At 38.0% G+C, this 17,407-nt stretch overlaps 1 non-coding gene across 1 annotated transcript; it reads left to right on the top strand.

The window, feature by feature from the left end:
* The first annotated feature begins 573 nt into the window (after positions 1-573).
* On the top strand, positions 574-648 carry Trnas-cga. Its single transcript has one exon. It is a non-coding gene; the product is annotated as a tRNA-Ser (tRNA).
* Positions 649-17,407: the final 16,759 nt, after the last annotated feature.

Below are 17,407 nucleotides of genomic sequence, written 5' to 3'. Positions count from 1 at the left end.
GAATCCGGTGAATTTGAAGACTAAGTTGGAACTGGGCTACAAAGACTTGATGGCAGCGATGACTGAGCTGCAGACGATGACTAACTTCGGCGCTGGCTGACCACTAAGCGCGGCTACGGACTGTAGACTGGCACAACTGTACTCTCCTGCCGCACATGAAGTGTCCTAGCGGCGCCCCGCGGCGAGCATGAGTACTGCGACTGGCTGTGTACTCTTTGGCTAGCACAGCCGTTCTTCTGTTCCGTTTATCGATACAATCGCATCCGGCGGATCGATCTCTCAGGCGGCGGTGTGGTCTTATGACTGACGACATCACAATTTTAATTGTTATGAAAGGTTCCTCTGATGATGTTTGTCTGTTTGTGGCCTTGGACGGAGATGAAACGTGGATGATAAACGGTTCCGTCAAGAAGAGAACAGAAACTTTTGAAATGTGGTGCAACAGGATAATACTGAAGACGAGATGGCTAGATCGGGAAGCTAGTAAGGTTCGCAGGAGAGCTTCTGTAAAGTTTGGAAGGTGGGAGACGAGATACTGGCAGAAGTAAAGCTGTGAGTACCGGGCTTGAGTCGTGCTTCGGTAGCTCAGTTGGTAGAGCACTTGCCCGCGAAAGGCAAAGGTCCCGAGTTCGAGTCTCGGTCGGGCACACAGTTTTAATCTGCCAGGAAGTTTCTTACAAGGGAACCTCCCCATCGCACCCCCCTCAGATTTAGTTATAAGTTGGCACAGGGATAGGCCTTGAAAAACTGAACACAGATCAATTGAGAAAACAGGAAGAAGTTGTGTGGAACTGTGAAAAAATTAGCAAAATATACAAACTGAATAGTCCACGGGTCGCATAGGCAACGTCAAGGACTCTGGGAACGCAGGAGCACCGTGGTCTCGTGGTAACGTGAGCAGCTGCGGAACGAAAGGTCCTAGGTTCAAATCTTCCATCGAGTGAAAAGTTTATTTTTTTATTTTCAGTTTATGTGACAAACTCTTATGTTTTCATCACTTTTTTGTGAGTGATTATCACATCCACAAGAAAACCTAAATCGGGCAAGGGAGAAGAATCTTTTTACCCCTTCGCCAAGCGTACAAGTTAGGTGGGTCGACAACATATTCCTGTCATGTGACGCACATGCCGTCACCAGTGTCGTATAGAATATATCAGATGTGTTTTCCTGTGGAGGAATCGGTTGACCTATGACCTTGCGATCAAATGTTTTCGGTTCCCATTGGAGAGGCACGTCCTTTCGTCTACTAATCGCACGGTTTTGCGATGCGGTCGCAAAACACAGACACTAAACTTATTACAGTGAACAAAGACGACAATGAACGAACGGACAGATAATAACTATGCAAAAATAAAGAAAAGAAAATTTTCACTCGTGGGAAGCCTTGAACCAAGGACCTCTCCTTCAGCAGCTGCTCACGCTACCACGGAACCACGACGCTCCTGAGCTCACTTTGTCCATGATGTTGCCTATGCGACCCGTGGACTACTCAGTTCGTATATTTTGCTTATTTTTTCACAGTTCCACACAACTTCCTCCTGTTTTCTCAATTGATCTGTGTTCAGTTTATCAAGGCCTATCCACTGTGCCAACTTATAACTAAATCTGAGGGGGGTGCGATGGGGAGGTTCCCTTGTTAGTAAGGAGGTGCTGAACTGAATTTGGGAGAAAAGAAATTTTAGGCATAATTTGACTAAGAGAAGGGATCGGTTGATAGGACACATCATGAGGCATCAATGAATCGCCAGTTTGGTGATGGAGGAGAAAATTGTAGAGGGAGACCGCAAGGTTTGACTACAGTAAGCAGATTCATATGCAGATTGTGGTTCTTATGCGGAGATGGAGAGAGGCGTAGCGTTTACAGCTGCATCAAACCAGCCATCGAACTGAAGACCAGAAGAACATACCTTCTTTACTCCCAGTTGTGAAGGAGATGATATATTCTGTGCTTCAGTACTGGTGTCGTACGTCTGGTAGTAAATTCATGGCTTTTAAGTGAAGTGAGAAATTAGCATTCGCCCGTGGAAGAAGTGGGAGCGCTGAGCTGCAGAGCCCTGGTAATGTGTAATGGGTGGCGATGTTGTGGTGGCAGAGGAGTCGCCAGGCGTTACCCACGTGCTCGCTCAGAAAGCCGCGGGCCGCTCAAGTTGCGGGCTACACGCAGTCGTCAAGTTCAAGGAACGCATGTGACCTAGTGTTCAACAAGAAAAGTCACACTGTCAACTGAACAATACAACAATTTAAGAGTTTTCGTCGATATTTATGCATTTGTCACAGATTCGTTTGACAAACAGGAAACATAAAATACGAATAACACACGGAATAAAGGAAAATACTAGGACATTTTTCCCAGACGCAGAAATTAAAAAAAGAGGAGTTCCTAATGGATGTAAATTCTCTTCCCACTATACGCAAATGTCTTAGATCTGAGCACTGAGTCACAAACAACTACCTTTTTTGTAGACGGTGCAAGAATCCTTTTTACAGCAAGCATTCAAAATCAGTTATGAGTAGCTGTGTAAAAAATCTACAGCCAAGCTAAATGGATGGTTTGAGGAGGATAAGTTACTAATAAACACAAAAAACCACATTCTTTAATTTCTGCATAAAATTTGACGCATGCAACACCAGTGTGACAAACTCCATCGGAATTACGCTATCTCTGCAAACTAAAAGTTTTAGGCATTATGCTTCAAATTCTTTTCAAGTAGCAGACACACATAAGTAAAAAAATGCAACACTAAATAAAATACGTAGCAGTTGTGACGTCCCCTCTCCCCTTTCTGATGTCGCTGTGGGTGTTGAGCCGCTGCTGCTACAGCTCGGTCGGTGGAATGGAGACGCGACGCGCAGTGATGGTTGTCCCCGTCGGATAACGTGAAACAGCACCTGAAAATCACTAAAGAAAATTGTTCCTCTCGTAATGTATGAAAGTCTGTTTGCGAGTCCGCACAGTCTTCTCAGCGATGCGAACTGCTGATTTTAATTGTCTATTACGGTTTTGTGATGATTTGCTATGCCCAGTTAGTTAGCTACTGCAGTATTGAGTGAATCATTCATCACCGAAGTCGTTCCACACCACTGAAGCGAGGAAAAATTCATATGCGGTTCAGTATCAGTAGTAGTTGTTACGTTGCTACGCAGAATTGTTCACTACGGCACGACGCAAATCCAGAGATAATCTATAATGCTATCTTGCTTTCGTGCGTCGTGATATAATTTCGGTAAGACAATCCTTTCAATGCTCAATGTTCATCAAGTCACTCTTTCAATTAGAATGTTCACAGTTAATTAATTTTGATTATCAACTATGACACAGTTCAATTAATGATGGAACCAACACGTGAGATTTCCATTACTGACGAACAATTTTATTTTTCCTTCTTAGCACTTAGTTTTTAATCGTCACATCACACGCACGTGATGGATCCGATCAATTACGATTCTTTTCAGTTCGGTGATCGTGACAATTACGACAACTTTTACAATCGGCATATTTGTATTATCTTCGTGTGGTCGTATTAATGTTTCATACTCAAGGCTAATCAGTTATTGCAGTCTTCGATACTATGTCCATTCTTCATGTAACTGTTCACTTTTATGAAGGTTGAGTCCAACAATAATATCTTCAATAATTCGAGTTCATTAACTCGCCGTACACTATCAGAATATCACTTCAATTCAAGTTCTCAAGTCAGAATAACTGAGAACAAAGTCCGCGTATCTCTATCACACAATATTACTTTTTTTTAAAAAAGAAACAATCTCGTAGCGTTTCGTTTGTAGTACTATAACAAACGGTGCTCTCTCTCGACAAGATAGCAAGCAAGCTAGCAAGCGACTAACTTTTCCATGATCGAGCATTGTAGACGCATTGAATTTCCTTTTCGCCGCGTTTACAACTCTCTTTCACAATAAATGTTATCTCTGACCGACATATTACTTTGGACTTAACTTTCATCGTACTGATTTATTACTAAGATATTTGATAGCTAATTAAAAATAACCTTACTTTCTTTCCAGCTTTATATCATGACATACTCAATTATTATTGAAACTGGTGTCCATCAAAACTTTAAGGTGTTATATTATTGTCAAAGTTGTCGTACCTGTCAGGATAACACTGTTCCCTACTTTAAATTATCATGACATTCTTATTTGGGTTTTCGGGTTTCTTAGGGTGTTACAGAGTCTAGGTTTACTTTTTGTTAAAACAAGTTTTCACACTGTTCGAATTGTCATCTTAGCCCAGTTCTACCGCGTCCTTCTGTAGGGAAACATATTCTGGGATAGTACGCCACCTGGTTTTGTCATTGTGTTAACTTAGAAAATAACCGCAAGAGCAAAGCAACATACTGGACACACAGGTTATTGCAAGGGATTCTTTCAAAAATTGTCGATCCTTCCAATCCCCTGAGTCTGTTTACTAGAAACCTGTAACTACGTTAGAAAGACTTTAAAATACATAACTAAATATTGTAATATTCAAGAAAGTGATACAAGGGAAAAAGAACAATTCCATGTCGTTTGAGTAAGGACATAAGCTTTTAAAACTTACGCTACAAATAGTCTTCTATGTTAAGTAAAAATTATTTCATGATTGTCACCTTTTAGTAAACCTAAGTGACATTTTTATCACCTCGCTGCACCTACTGAAACAAGGAAGTGAAAAAACTGCCACTGCAAGTATTGCAAATTTTTGTTATATGTTTACTGCAGTATTACTGGTAAATTTTCTGTACTTTATGCAAGAGCAAGGTTGTGTGTTTGTGCCTGTACATTAGTGTTGGTGGACCCATACGTATGTAAAATTTATAACGTACCCCACAATCTGGAAAAATATTTATCTGAATAAAAGAGTAAAATTAATCGTAACTTAAAAATACGCCAAATGTAAACTTGGGTTTTTAAAACTCTATCTTCTGCAAAACACAACGTTTTTCCTTGTTTTATTCAACACTCAAACATGATTCGACACGTATGTGACACCTTCGGAGCGTCTCGTTCTTTTTCTGTAAAATATTGTACACAAATTTTTGTTAGATTTGTATGTTAAGACTAAAACATGTGTATTTTTATGTTGTTTTCATTGATCATCTGAAATATCATTAATTTTCAAAATGGAGTTGTGCAGGTTGGCCTGTTTCTATAAGCTTTATGCCTTGGTAAAAATATTTTTGTTTGTTCACTTTTTCCCCAAGAGCAGTAGAAGTGGATGTTATGTACTTACACTCTCCATCGTGTTGTACACGCTTGATTTATGTTCTTGGCAAGCTGTAAGTAACTATATGGGGCAGTCAAATGAAAACGAGATACATGGAAAAAGTAAGGAAACTGTTATTATTTCAAAAGGACGCACCATAACTGTTAATTCACTACTGGCAATTAAAATTGCTACTCCAAGAAGAAATGCAGATGATAAATGGGTATTCATTGGACAAATATATTATACTAGAACTGACATGTGATTATATTTTCACGCAATTTGAGTGCATAGATCCTGAGAAATCAGTACCCCGAACAACCACCTCTGGCCGTAATAACAGCCTTCGTACCCTGGGCATTGAGTCAAACAGAGCTTGGACGGCGTGTACAGGTACAGCTGCCCATGCAGCTTCAACACGATACCACAGTTCATCAAGAGTAGTGACTGGCGTATTGTGATGAGATAGTTGCTCGGCCAACATTGACCAGACGTTTTCAATTGGTGAGAGATCTGGAGAATGTGCTGGCCAGGTCAGCAGTCGAACATTTTCTGTATCCAGAAAGGCCCGTACATGACCTGCAACATGCGGTCGTGCGTTATCCTGCTGAAATGTAGGGTTTCGCAGGGATCGAATGAAGGGTAGAGCCACGGGTCGTAACACATCTGAAATGTAACGTTCACTGTTCAAAGCGCCGTCAGTGCGAACAAGAGGTGACCGAGACGTGTAACCAATGGCACCCCATACCATCACGCCGGGTGATACGCCAGTATGGCGATGACGAATACACGCTTCCAATGTGCGTTCACCGCGATGTCGCCAAACACGGATGCGATCATCATGATATTGTAAACAGAACCTGGATTCATTCGGAAAAATGACGTTTTACCATTCGTGCACCCAGGTTCGTCGTTGAGTACACCATCGCAGGCGCTCCTGTCTGTGATGCAGCGTCAAGGGTAACCGCAGCCATGGTTTCCGAGCTGATAGTCCATGCTGCCGCAAACGTCGTCGAACTGTTCGTGCAGATGGTTGTTGTCTTGTAAACGTCCCCATCTGTTGACTCATGGATCGAGATGTTGTAACCTCCCCACCGTAATTTTAAAAGAAAGAAAATGGACAATACTTAATAGAAATGGGGGCCAAGTGTAACCTCGCCCACAAAAATGTGTTGACAATGGCAACCAAAACGTGTGAAATTCGCAATCTGACTCAAATATAAATCCTTCAAAAAATTAAAGTCCATTCAGTGACAAAAAATTCAATTAAACCGAAATATCGGTCTTTGGCCCTGTGTAAAACAATCAGAATTAAAGTCTTACCTCAGAATAAATGGATGTCACATATCTGCTCTTGTTGCGCACCGCTTGAAGGAACTGCATTACGAATAATAATATTCTCTTTTTTTTTGTGATTTTACTAAAAATTTTCTTTTAAAGAAGTGGAGTGAAATGGGAAGTGCAACGAAATCTTGAGTTCAATAAAAAATTAAATTTTTGAGAAAATGCTTTTGAAATAAAAAAGTTATTATTGGGAGACTTGTTGGAGAATAATTACAATAAATAAAATTTTTCATTATCTAATGATTATATTAATTAACAGTATACCTTATTCCTCATCTTGACCAGTGTTGCCGACCGCCTACATCACACAACCGCACTGGGCTGCTACTACTGACCGACCGCTCTGCATGACGACTACAGACTGAGTACTGCTCTCAACTAGACAGAGCTACAGACTCGCAACGACTGCTGACCGACTCGCAACGACTGACTGACTGCTACTGAGAACCGCTCGCAACACTCGCGCGGTCAAGCGCATACTCTCTGGTCACAGATGCTACAATGCCTCGCCATCGCTGCTGCGTTACATACGTGTTTCATAACCCTCCACTGGGGGGGCAAAAATTTGGCAGCGATGGTGAGTCATTTGGACTTGCCAAGCGCGGCAAAATTTTTCTTTAATTAACAAAATTCTACAACTTACAGAATATTTAAATGTTGTGCACATGCACTAAGTACAAAATATATCAGACAAAGACAAAATGTGAATACTAAACATAGTAGCAAATCAGAAAAAAGTATATACAAATTATTTGACAGATAATAAAGTGCACATGCACTGAAAAAATTCTTTAGCATATGCAGAACAAATAAACAGACTGGCAAGAATAATTAGATGTAGTACATAAAGTAAATGTTGTGCACACGCACTAAGTACAAAATATATCAGACAAAGACAAAATCTGAGTACAAAACATAGTAGCAAATCAGAAAAGTATATACAATTTTTTTTGACAGATAAAGTGCACAGGCACTGAAAAATTCTTTAGCATATTCAGAACAAATAAACAGACTGGCAAAAAATATTATGTTGACAAGTGACATAAGTGTACTCGCATTGGAGTTCAGCGAATCGAAAAATGTATAACCTATGAATATAAATGATGTTACCAAAAAATTTTTTTTTTTATGTGACAAGAATCAGGATAGGAAAGGGAAGGATTGCATCATGGTTGTAGCACTTTAGATTGCACACAGCTGCTCTGAAAGTCCATATCTTTCCACAGAAGTACAACACCAAGTGACACAACTTGAAGTTCTTTTCCCATCAGAATTTATCAGTGTAGCCAAGACACTGAACTGTCGTAGTAATGTTCCATGTTGTCATTTAGGCAGTACATTACGTACACCAAACAGTGGGACCATAATAATGTCTTCATCGCTCATGGTGGTGGACAGCATGTCGTGTCAACACCACACTCTTACAAGGCACACCAACGTAGAATTAGTGCAAAACCAAAGATAGTGCTCCATGATCACTAGGATAAACAGGACAAATGGACATTGCAGTAATTCAGGGTAGTTAGCTCATAAGGTGAAGGACATTAAGTCACATAATATTGTCAATTACAGTAGTAGTGTGCGGCATTCATAGCCCAGTTATTGAACATTTCTGTACCATGTATGTAGTATTACAGAAAAATGTTCATTAATTGTTTTACATAGAATCAGTAATCTTCTTTTCCTAGTTACAAAGCATTATTAAATAATCGCATTCTTTTCCAGTTACAGAGTATAATTAAGAATCATTAGCCTTTTCCTAATTACAGTTAATTAATCATTTGTCATTAATTAATCATTTGTCTAATTACAGTTAATTAATCATTTGTATAATTACAGTTAATTAATCATTTGTCGTTAATTAATCATTTGTCTAATTACAGTTAATTAATTAATCATTTGTCATTTCAATATAGTAAGAATTATTAGCCTTAATTAATTACAAAGCATTATTAAACAGTACCATAGTTAATTAATTATGTGTCATTCCAATCTATTAAGAATCATTAGTCTTTTCCTAATTACAAAGCATTATGAAACAGTCACATTCATTTCCAATAACAAAGTATGGCATCGTTAATTAATCATTTGAAATTCCAATATAGTAAGAATTATTAGCCTTCTCCTAATTACAAAGCATTATTAAACAGTCACATTCATTTCAAATTACAAAGTATCAACATTGGAAACAAGAGCTAATCAATGGCATAATTAATAACAATTCGTGGAGTGACATTAATTATTGGCACTCAGTGGCCAGCAAGTATTGAATAAAATCATCATTCAGTATTATTCAGATTATTACGAAGTCATTATTAAAAATCAGTTAATTACAGTCATAGCATTAATAATCATGGGCATTACAAGTACTCATTACAATAAACAGTGTTCCTCCTTCAGTAGTATTCAGATCATTACAAAGTCATTATTAAAATCAGTTAATTACAGGCAAATCATTAGTAATCACAGGCATTATAAGTGGTATCATTACAATAAACAGTGTTCCTCCTTCAGTAGTATTCAGACCATTACAAAGTCATTATTAAAATCAGTTAATTACAGTCAAATCATTAATAATCACAGGCATTATAAGTGGTATCATTACAATAAACAGTGGCAGTTATTAGCTAGTGACAAAGCATTATTTTGAATATAGTCTCATTAAGAGGTCATTACTCAAGTGACATGCTATTCAGAGTTGATCAGTATTATTCAGAATTATCATAAACTAGTGACATTATGTGGGACTGGTAATACAGTTTTTTGGTAGCAATGCATTGCGTTGGGATCGATAAATAATTGCTGAAACATAACACTATTTGCTTTTGACCTATTGCAGCAAATGAGGATAGGTAACGTCATTCGTCATGAGTCAGCTGTAGCAAGATTATGTAACAAGGCAGTACATGTGATCACATTTAGAAGTGATAAACACAAATGGGTAAAAAATAAAAATGCAAGTACTAGAACAGGTATAATAACTAACAGGTTTAGTAAGTGTCATGAAAAACTTCTCCTGGAAAAAATACAAAAACGGATTATTGACCTGAAAGAAGAAACGCACACTATGCTGAAAAGTAGTGAACTTCGAATTAACAGGTAGCGAAATGTGTATAAAATATGTTCCATAGCTGTCCTTTCCAAAACTTTCCGTCATCCTACTATGCAATATAACACCTGCTGTCAAAGCAAACTGCAACAAATACTTAAATAACTACGTAGCATAAATACATAACTTCAACACTATCCTCATCTGTAAAGAAAAAAAAAACTTCATTATCCATATCATCATAACTTCACCATTATCATCACCTGTAAAGAAAAACTTCATTATTCATAATACCATTTCCTTCATCATTATTCATCAGTATTCATTATCATCTGCAAAAAATCACTTCATTACTCATTACATAACTATTCCTTATCTCTAGCATATTTCATCACTAAAACTAAGATGTGTAGTTCTCTCTGACAGCCTGCATCAATCACCTTGTATTCTGAAAGAAAAAATTAGTTAAGACTGCTATTCTGTGATGAGTATAGTATATTCTTGTTAATGTTTGTTAATCCTGATCCATTTACTCTTCCTCATAAAGTTATTGCATCTCCTTTCGTTTATTCCGCAGGTGAAATTCCCATTTATGTTAAATTTATTTCTTAGAATCATCATTCCTTTCTGAAATTGATGAACAAAGATTAATGTCCTGCATTTAAATCATATACCCACTAGATAATGACTGGTTTATGGTAACATAATTAACCCTACAGCATAACATGACAGAAAACGTAATATGTCAAAAACATTGACAGTGTTCAAAAACAAAAATATACACAGAATAATACAATGCAGCAGCAAAAAAAAAAAAAGTGAAATAGTCACGATGTTGAGATGTCATAAGGCAAAAAAATGTCAAAGTCGACTGGTGTGTGTTATATCTTAACTATTTCATAGTCCATACAAACAAAACTGGAGTACAGTCACATACACAAAAAAATGGAAAATGTGCACGGTCTGATGTGTAACGACAAGAAAAGCGACCTGCTAACCTTACCTTGCCGGGCACTTGCCAAGAAAAAACACGATAATCATCAATAAGTAGTCACATAAATATAATTGCAAAAATAGTCATAAATGTGTAAATTCATCTGGAAAAATATGCACGGTCTGATGTGTAACGACAAGAAGAGCGACGTGCTAACCTTACCTTGCCGGGCACTTGCCAAGAAAAAATACGATAATCATCAGTAATTAGTCAGGTGAATTAATTGCATTAGTAAATGACATCATAGTGTATTGAATCATACAGTGGTTTCACTCAATAAACGGTTTAATGTTTGAGATATGGTGATTGCCTTTCGATTTTCTGGTTCTCAAAGTTTCGACGTGTACAACATTGGGGTGAGGGATGCTGCGAATCCGATATGGACCTGCGTATAGAAGTTCAAATTTACTGCACTTACCTTTTAATTTGCTGGATAAATAGTGTGTACGTACTAGTATCTTCTGTCCAACGTGAAAGACGCGGCGTGTACAAACCTGTTTTTGCTGTCTTCTCCGGCGCTCTGCGGCACGTTTGATGTTGTTCAGCGCAATGTCAATTATTTCGTGGTGTCGTAGGCGACGACTTTTGGGTAGTTTTACTAATTCTTTAATTTTATTCGGTGGTTCAACGTTTTTCAGTATAACAGTCGGAGATAGCATAGTGGATTCATTTGGAATGGAATTAATTACGTCTTGGAATGAGAGTATGTGTGTATCCCAATCAATATGTCTTTTGTGGCAGTATATTCTACATAGTTTACCAATTTCTTTCATTAATCTTTCACAGGGGTTCGAAGAAGCGTGGTACTTGGATATATAGATCGGAGAAATGTTTCTGGCTCGTAACATGCGTGTCCATACGCTACTACGAAATTGAGATCCATTGTCAGAAATTACTTTCATTACATGCCCTACATGAGATAGAAAATGTTTTACAAATGCATTTGAAACAGTTTTAGCAGTAGCTTTGCGTAACGGAGTGAAAGTAACAAATTTTGAAGTGAGCTCAACAGCGACAAAGATGTAGCAAAAACCTCTGTTAGTTCTCGGAATCGGACCAAAAATATCTACTGCGGCCATGTGTCTTAATTTAACAGGTATAATGGGATATAATGGAGGAATATGTGAAGTGGTGTCTGATTTAGCTTTCTGGCAAATTTTACAAGACGTTAAAACTCGTCGTATACGTTTTTCCATGTTGGCAAAATAACAGTTCTGTCTCAGTACAAGAAAACATTTTCGTGCTCCGTAATGTGCGTAGCTTAAATGAGTGTACCAAATTAATTTGTTGACCAGTTCGTCAGGAATGCATAATAACCAATTGTTGCTGTCAGGATGAGAGCGGCGAAACAAAATGTCATTGCGTACAGTGTAGTGGTTCCTAATCGTAACATTATTCTTATCTAGCCAAAGGTGTTTAATTTCTTTCCACACATTGTCTTTATTTTGTTCTTGCGCTATGTCCTGTAATGACGATGAAATAAAGTTTTCAAATGCAACTTGCTGAATGTACATGACACTGAAATTTGTTTTGCAGAAGTTGGTTGCTACGTCTTGCTGATTGTTGCTGAGAGAACGCGATAGTGCGTCTGCTATAACATTTTGTGTGCCGGGAATGTGAACAATCGTAAAATTAAATTCTTGCAAATAAAGTTTCCATCTGCTTAATCTATCGTGAGTAAATTTAGCTGAAAGCAAAAATTGTATTGCTCTGTGGTCTGTGTAGACGGTGGTATGTCTGCCATAAAGAAAGTGCCGAAATCTCGTAAAAGCCCATACAACACATAATGTTTCTAATTCTGTAACGGAATAATTTCGCTCAGCGGGTGACAAAATGCGACTTGCAAATGCGATGTTTTTAATTACTATACAGCCATCTTCTTCTATTTCCTGGAAAATATGTACGCCTAAAGCGGTGTTGGAACTGTCGGTGGCAATGGAAAAATTTCTAGTAAGATCAGGGTGCGATAAAAGTGGTGCATTCAACAAAGCATGCTTCAGGTTCATGAATTCAGAGTGTGCTTGCTTATCCCAAGACCAAATATTGTTTTTACCTGTTAAATGGCATAATCTGGGTGTGTCTAAAGCAGAGTGATGAATAAATTTACGAAAAAAGTTAATTAAGCCCAAAAAACTGCGTAATTGCTTCTTCGTCGTAGGAACACTAATGTCACGTAGAGCCTGAAGTTTTTCTGGATCAGGCGCAATGCCTTCTGCTGAAATTACGTGTCCAAGAAATTTTATGGAAGTTTTGCCAAAATGCGATTTACTGAGGTTAACTGTAAGTCCTTGTGCATGAAAAGTTTGCAGCAGTTGTTCAAGAATCAGATTGTGTTCATACCAGTTAGCTTCTGCGATAAGAATGTCGTCTACATACGTCGTAATTCTGTCTTTAAGTTCTGTCGGAAGTATAGTGCTCAAACCGCGAATAAAAGCTGCAGAAGAAATAGTTAAGCCGAACGGTAGTTTGCAAAATTGATAACAGTCGCCGAAACAGAGAAAAGCTGTATATTTTCTACAATTCGGATGAAGTTGAATTTGCCAAAATCCCGATTTCAAATCTAATGTGGAATAAATAGCTGTACCGTGAAATTTCTGTAAAAGTTCCTCTAGTGTCTGTGGTCGATCTGTTTCATTAATAATAATGTCATTAATATGACGTGAATCAAGTACAAGGCGAAGTGAGCCATCTTTTTTCTTAACAATATGTAGCGGGTTTATGTACGGACTAACTGCTGGTTCAATAATTCCCTGATCAAGCATATCTTGCAGCTCTTTTTTAACCTGTTCTCTGTGAATATATGGAATGGGATAATGCTTTGCTTTAAATGTGTCGTGCGGTTTGACTTGAAATTCATACATAAAGCCGGACATAGTACCAGGAATGTTGTCAAAAACTGGAGCTTGCTGTAAAAGAATTTTGTGTAATTGCGTTCGTTCGTCGTCTGTAGTTGCACTGCTCTCTTTAACCTTATCAGAAATTAACTGCATAACGTCGTAGTCAGCTTCGTCTGGAGTATTATAGTTATGTACGTACGTATCCGTGAACAATGTGGGATTACAGTCTATGTTACGTGTTGCGGAAATGACCTCTGTGCGGTTAATTGTTTGTTCTTCCGCAGATAAAGAGTGCTGAAATTCTAAGGCCAATTGTATATTTTCATCCTTTAACATTAAATAAGAATTCTGAAAATCAATGACTGCGTCGTGTTGTACCAGAAAATTCGTACCTAAAATAACGTCTGTTGTTAATAAAGGCACAATCCAAAAATTAGAGTGAAAAGTATGACCTCCAATACAAAATGATAAATGCGTCTGTAATTTAACGTCTACTCCTTTACTCGATACTGCTCCCTTCACTTTTGTTTTGCCTAAAGGTAATGTCGGATAGGTATTCTCTTTGTTGCACTCATTAAAAGTCTCCTCATTTATTACTGATATAGGTGAGCCGGAATCAATTACTGCTGAGAATTTTGATGAACCAATTTTAATTTCGATAACAGGATGTGAAATGGTTTTCTGAATAGCTGGTCTTTCCTGTAAAAGAGTGTCTCTGATGTCGTCAAAAGTAATTACATTTTCGTGAACAACATTTTGCGTGTCTAAGGTAGTGCTTGTATTATTGGAAGATGCGTCCTGTACATTATCTAGTCAGATTCTATCTGACGTGTTATTATTATTAGGAGGATTCTGTGGCATTTCGACTATTTGAACTGTCCTATCACTTCTTCCAGACGTGTTACGCTCTGGATGGTATCTACTGTCGGGTTCATTCATGAGAATATGTTCTTGTGAATAATTTTGCTGTTGGTGAGACCGACTGTTATTATATGTACGCTGATAATTGTGCTCGTCGTTTTTACGTCTGTCGTAATAGTCATTCCTATACGGTGTATTGCGATGGGAATTGAAATACTGTCTTCTTTGTACATAGTTGTTTCTCTGCTCCCGTGTGTTACTATTTGTTGAACCAGGGACTATACGTCCACGCGGCGAAACATTAAAGCCTGGTTGACCTTGTGTATTCCATTGTTGGTTAGGTATGCCAACCGGCTGGTTTTGATGTTGTTGTTGTGAAACACCTCTATTGTTACCAAAGTGTTGTTCCTGTTGCTGAAAATTTTGACGGTATTGATAATTAGAATTTTGCCTGTTATTAACGTTCTGGTAGTTGTCGTTCCTGAAACGTCTGTTATCTTTCCGATTGAAATTACGTCCCTGATCATAATTGTAGTACTGTTGTTGACCTTGGTTGTTACACGAAAAGTTTTTGTTTACAAAAGAATAATCGGATTGCTGTACCTCCAAGAGCTGTAAAAGATCTCTGAATGCTGAAATGTTTTCTTTTTGCTGGCCCGTTAGAAGTGACACTCGTAATGACCGTGGTAATTTAGAGATGCATAGTTGTATAAGTGCGGATTCACTGTACGGTTCACTTAGGTACTGGTTTTGTTGTACCATGTGCTCAAAAAATTGCGTTACACTGGGAAAATTTGAGTTTTCGTAGTTTGGCAAACTAATTAGTTGGTCTTTAATTCCGCGCTGTGTCGTCTTCGACCAGTACGCTGACAGAAAAGCATTCTGAAATTCCTCTACCGAGTAACACTGTCTCGCGATCGGTCTCATACGAGTTGCCGGTTCGCCTTCCAAAAAACTGCAAATAAATTCAAGTTTATGTGTTACAGGCCAAGTCGGTGGAAGAGCAAAACTAAACTGTTGAATCCAATCCAGTGGGTGAATCTGCGTTCTATCGTTTTTAAATATTTTGAACTTTCTTACTGACAGAAAATGTTTATAGTCGAAATTATCATCTCTGTGTAATGGAACAGGTTCAGGATCGTAAGAGTATCTATTGAACTGTGGTTGTTCGGAATCTAAGTCCCGTACTCTCTGCAGATTGCCCAAATTATACGCGCTGCGTGAGTCTGACACATGTTCATAAAGTGGCGTCTGTTGTGTTATGTTATTAACTGAAATGTTTTTCATTTCTGTTACTTCTTGTTGTAAATTTGATAACTTCCGACGTAACGTGTTGTTAGATGAATCGATTTCATTAATTGTCTGCTGTAAATTTTGAAATTAAGGTGTTTGGATAAAAGAAACCGGTGCAGTATCGTCTGATTTATTGTCATTAGTATTTTCGATAACATCAATACGACTGGCCAATTCACCACATTTTTCAGTCAGTATTTTAACCTGATCATCGGTTTTAGAATCAGACGCATTAATCTGTTTTTGCAACTTGCGCGTAGTTTCGCTCAGTTTTTTAACATCAGCTTTGATGACATCGCAATCCTGTGTTAGATCTAGTTGTTCGAATCTATCTGTCACTGTTTGAATATTTACTGTGTGTGTATCTGTTTTTGCTTTAAGATCAGAAATTTCATCCTGTAATTCCGCGTTCAATTGTTCTATGGTATTAATTTTGTCGGACACTGTAGTAATATTATTGTCTACATACGTCTTCGCTTTCGCGAATATTTTACGTTTGTCCTCTTGTCTCTGTGCAGTGATTGTTTCCATGACTTGTCGTTTTACTTTGTTTTGATCTTGAATAAATCTGCGGAAACGCGTATTACTGTTCTGTATGTGCTGACTAAAGCGCTCGTTAATCTGAGTGTTCTGCTGTTCGAATTTCGCGTCTATCTTTGCGTCCATAGTGCGCGAAAGTTCTACCGTCATTGCTTTAAACTCGTCCCGTAATTGTGCAGCTTTTTCAGAGCATTGTTTAGCGACTCCGCTAATTTCGTCTCTGAGTGTTTCTGTTGCGACTGTTTGCATTTCTCTTAATTCTTGCGCAACAGATTTAATTTCTTCGCTATTTTTTTGTGAACACGCCTCAATTTCCGCGCGCAACTGTTCCTTAGTGTCATGACACTGCGCGGCAACAGCTTTAATTTGTTCACTAAGCTGCCTCGAATTGTCGTCAAATTTTTCATTTTGTTGTCTGAGCTGTTCACTAAGTTGTTTGAAATTCTCTTTAAATTGTTTGTTATCTACACTCTGTTGTTTGACTTGTTCATTAAGTTGTTTGAGATCTTTACTACTGTTGTCTTGTTTTTCGATCTGTTCACTAAGTTGTTTGCTCATTTGTCGCAACAAAGCCATAATTGGATTCGACTCAAGGTCAGCATTTCTATTCTCTGTGCTGTTCAATAGTGGATCTGGAATTGTTTCACTTTCTGTAACCATTTGGTCATTTTGAAATTTACAAAAAGGTTTGTCAATCAAATGTAAACTATCAGTCATTATTTCGCAATTAAATAAATCCGCCCTACTTTGTGTGATCTGTTCATTTTCATTAGACAAATTTGTCTGTTCGTTACTTGGGTTTTCCAAATCGGGTGTGTTAAGCTCTGCAGCGCTCATTACAATAGAGCGCTCCGCGTCATCAATTGTCGTCAAGTTAACAGACGAGACAATTGAGTTCGTTTGTTCATTATCAAGGTAAAAGTCATCATTAGTGGTTGTAATGCACTGATTGTTAGTGAACGCAGGAATGTCATGATTACACTGCGTGTCACATGTCCTATCGGTAAAATTGTTTAAATCGGTAGTTTCGTTCGTAATACCTCGCGATACACTATTCATAGTCTTTCGCGGCATTTTTGCAATGGTCACAATTATTCACAAAACAAATGAGCACAATGCAAAAGCAACACACAAATACAACAAAGCAACAAATTGCCGTTGACCTGTAGAGAGAAAGTCACAATATTATTAAAAGCGTTGCGCTAAATCCTAATTATATCTAAGCAAACAAGAGCAGATATCTGACTGTTGTTCAAAAGACTCTCAACGAAATACGATCCTGGACT

Source organism: Schistocerca piceifrons, unplaced genomic scaffold (assembly GCF_021461385.2).
Source record: "Schistocerca piceifrons isolate TAMUIC-IGC-003096 unplaced genomic scaffold, iqSchPice1.1 HiC_scaffold_797, whole genome shotgun sequence".
Taxonomy (NCBI): Eukaryota; Metazoa; Arthropoda; class Insecta; order Orthoptera; family Acrididae; genus Schistocerca; species Schistocerca piceifrons.
Note: the sequence above shows the minus strand (reverse complement) of the source record. Positions and strands in the feature narration are given on the sequence as shown.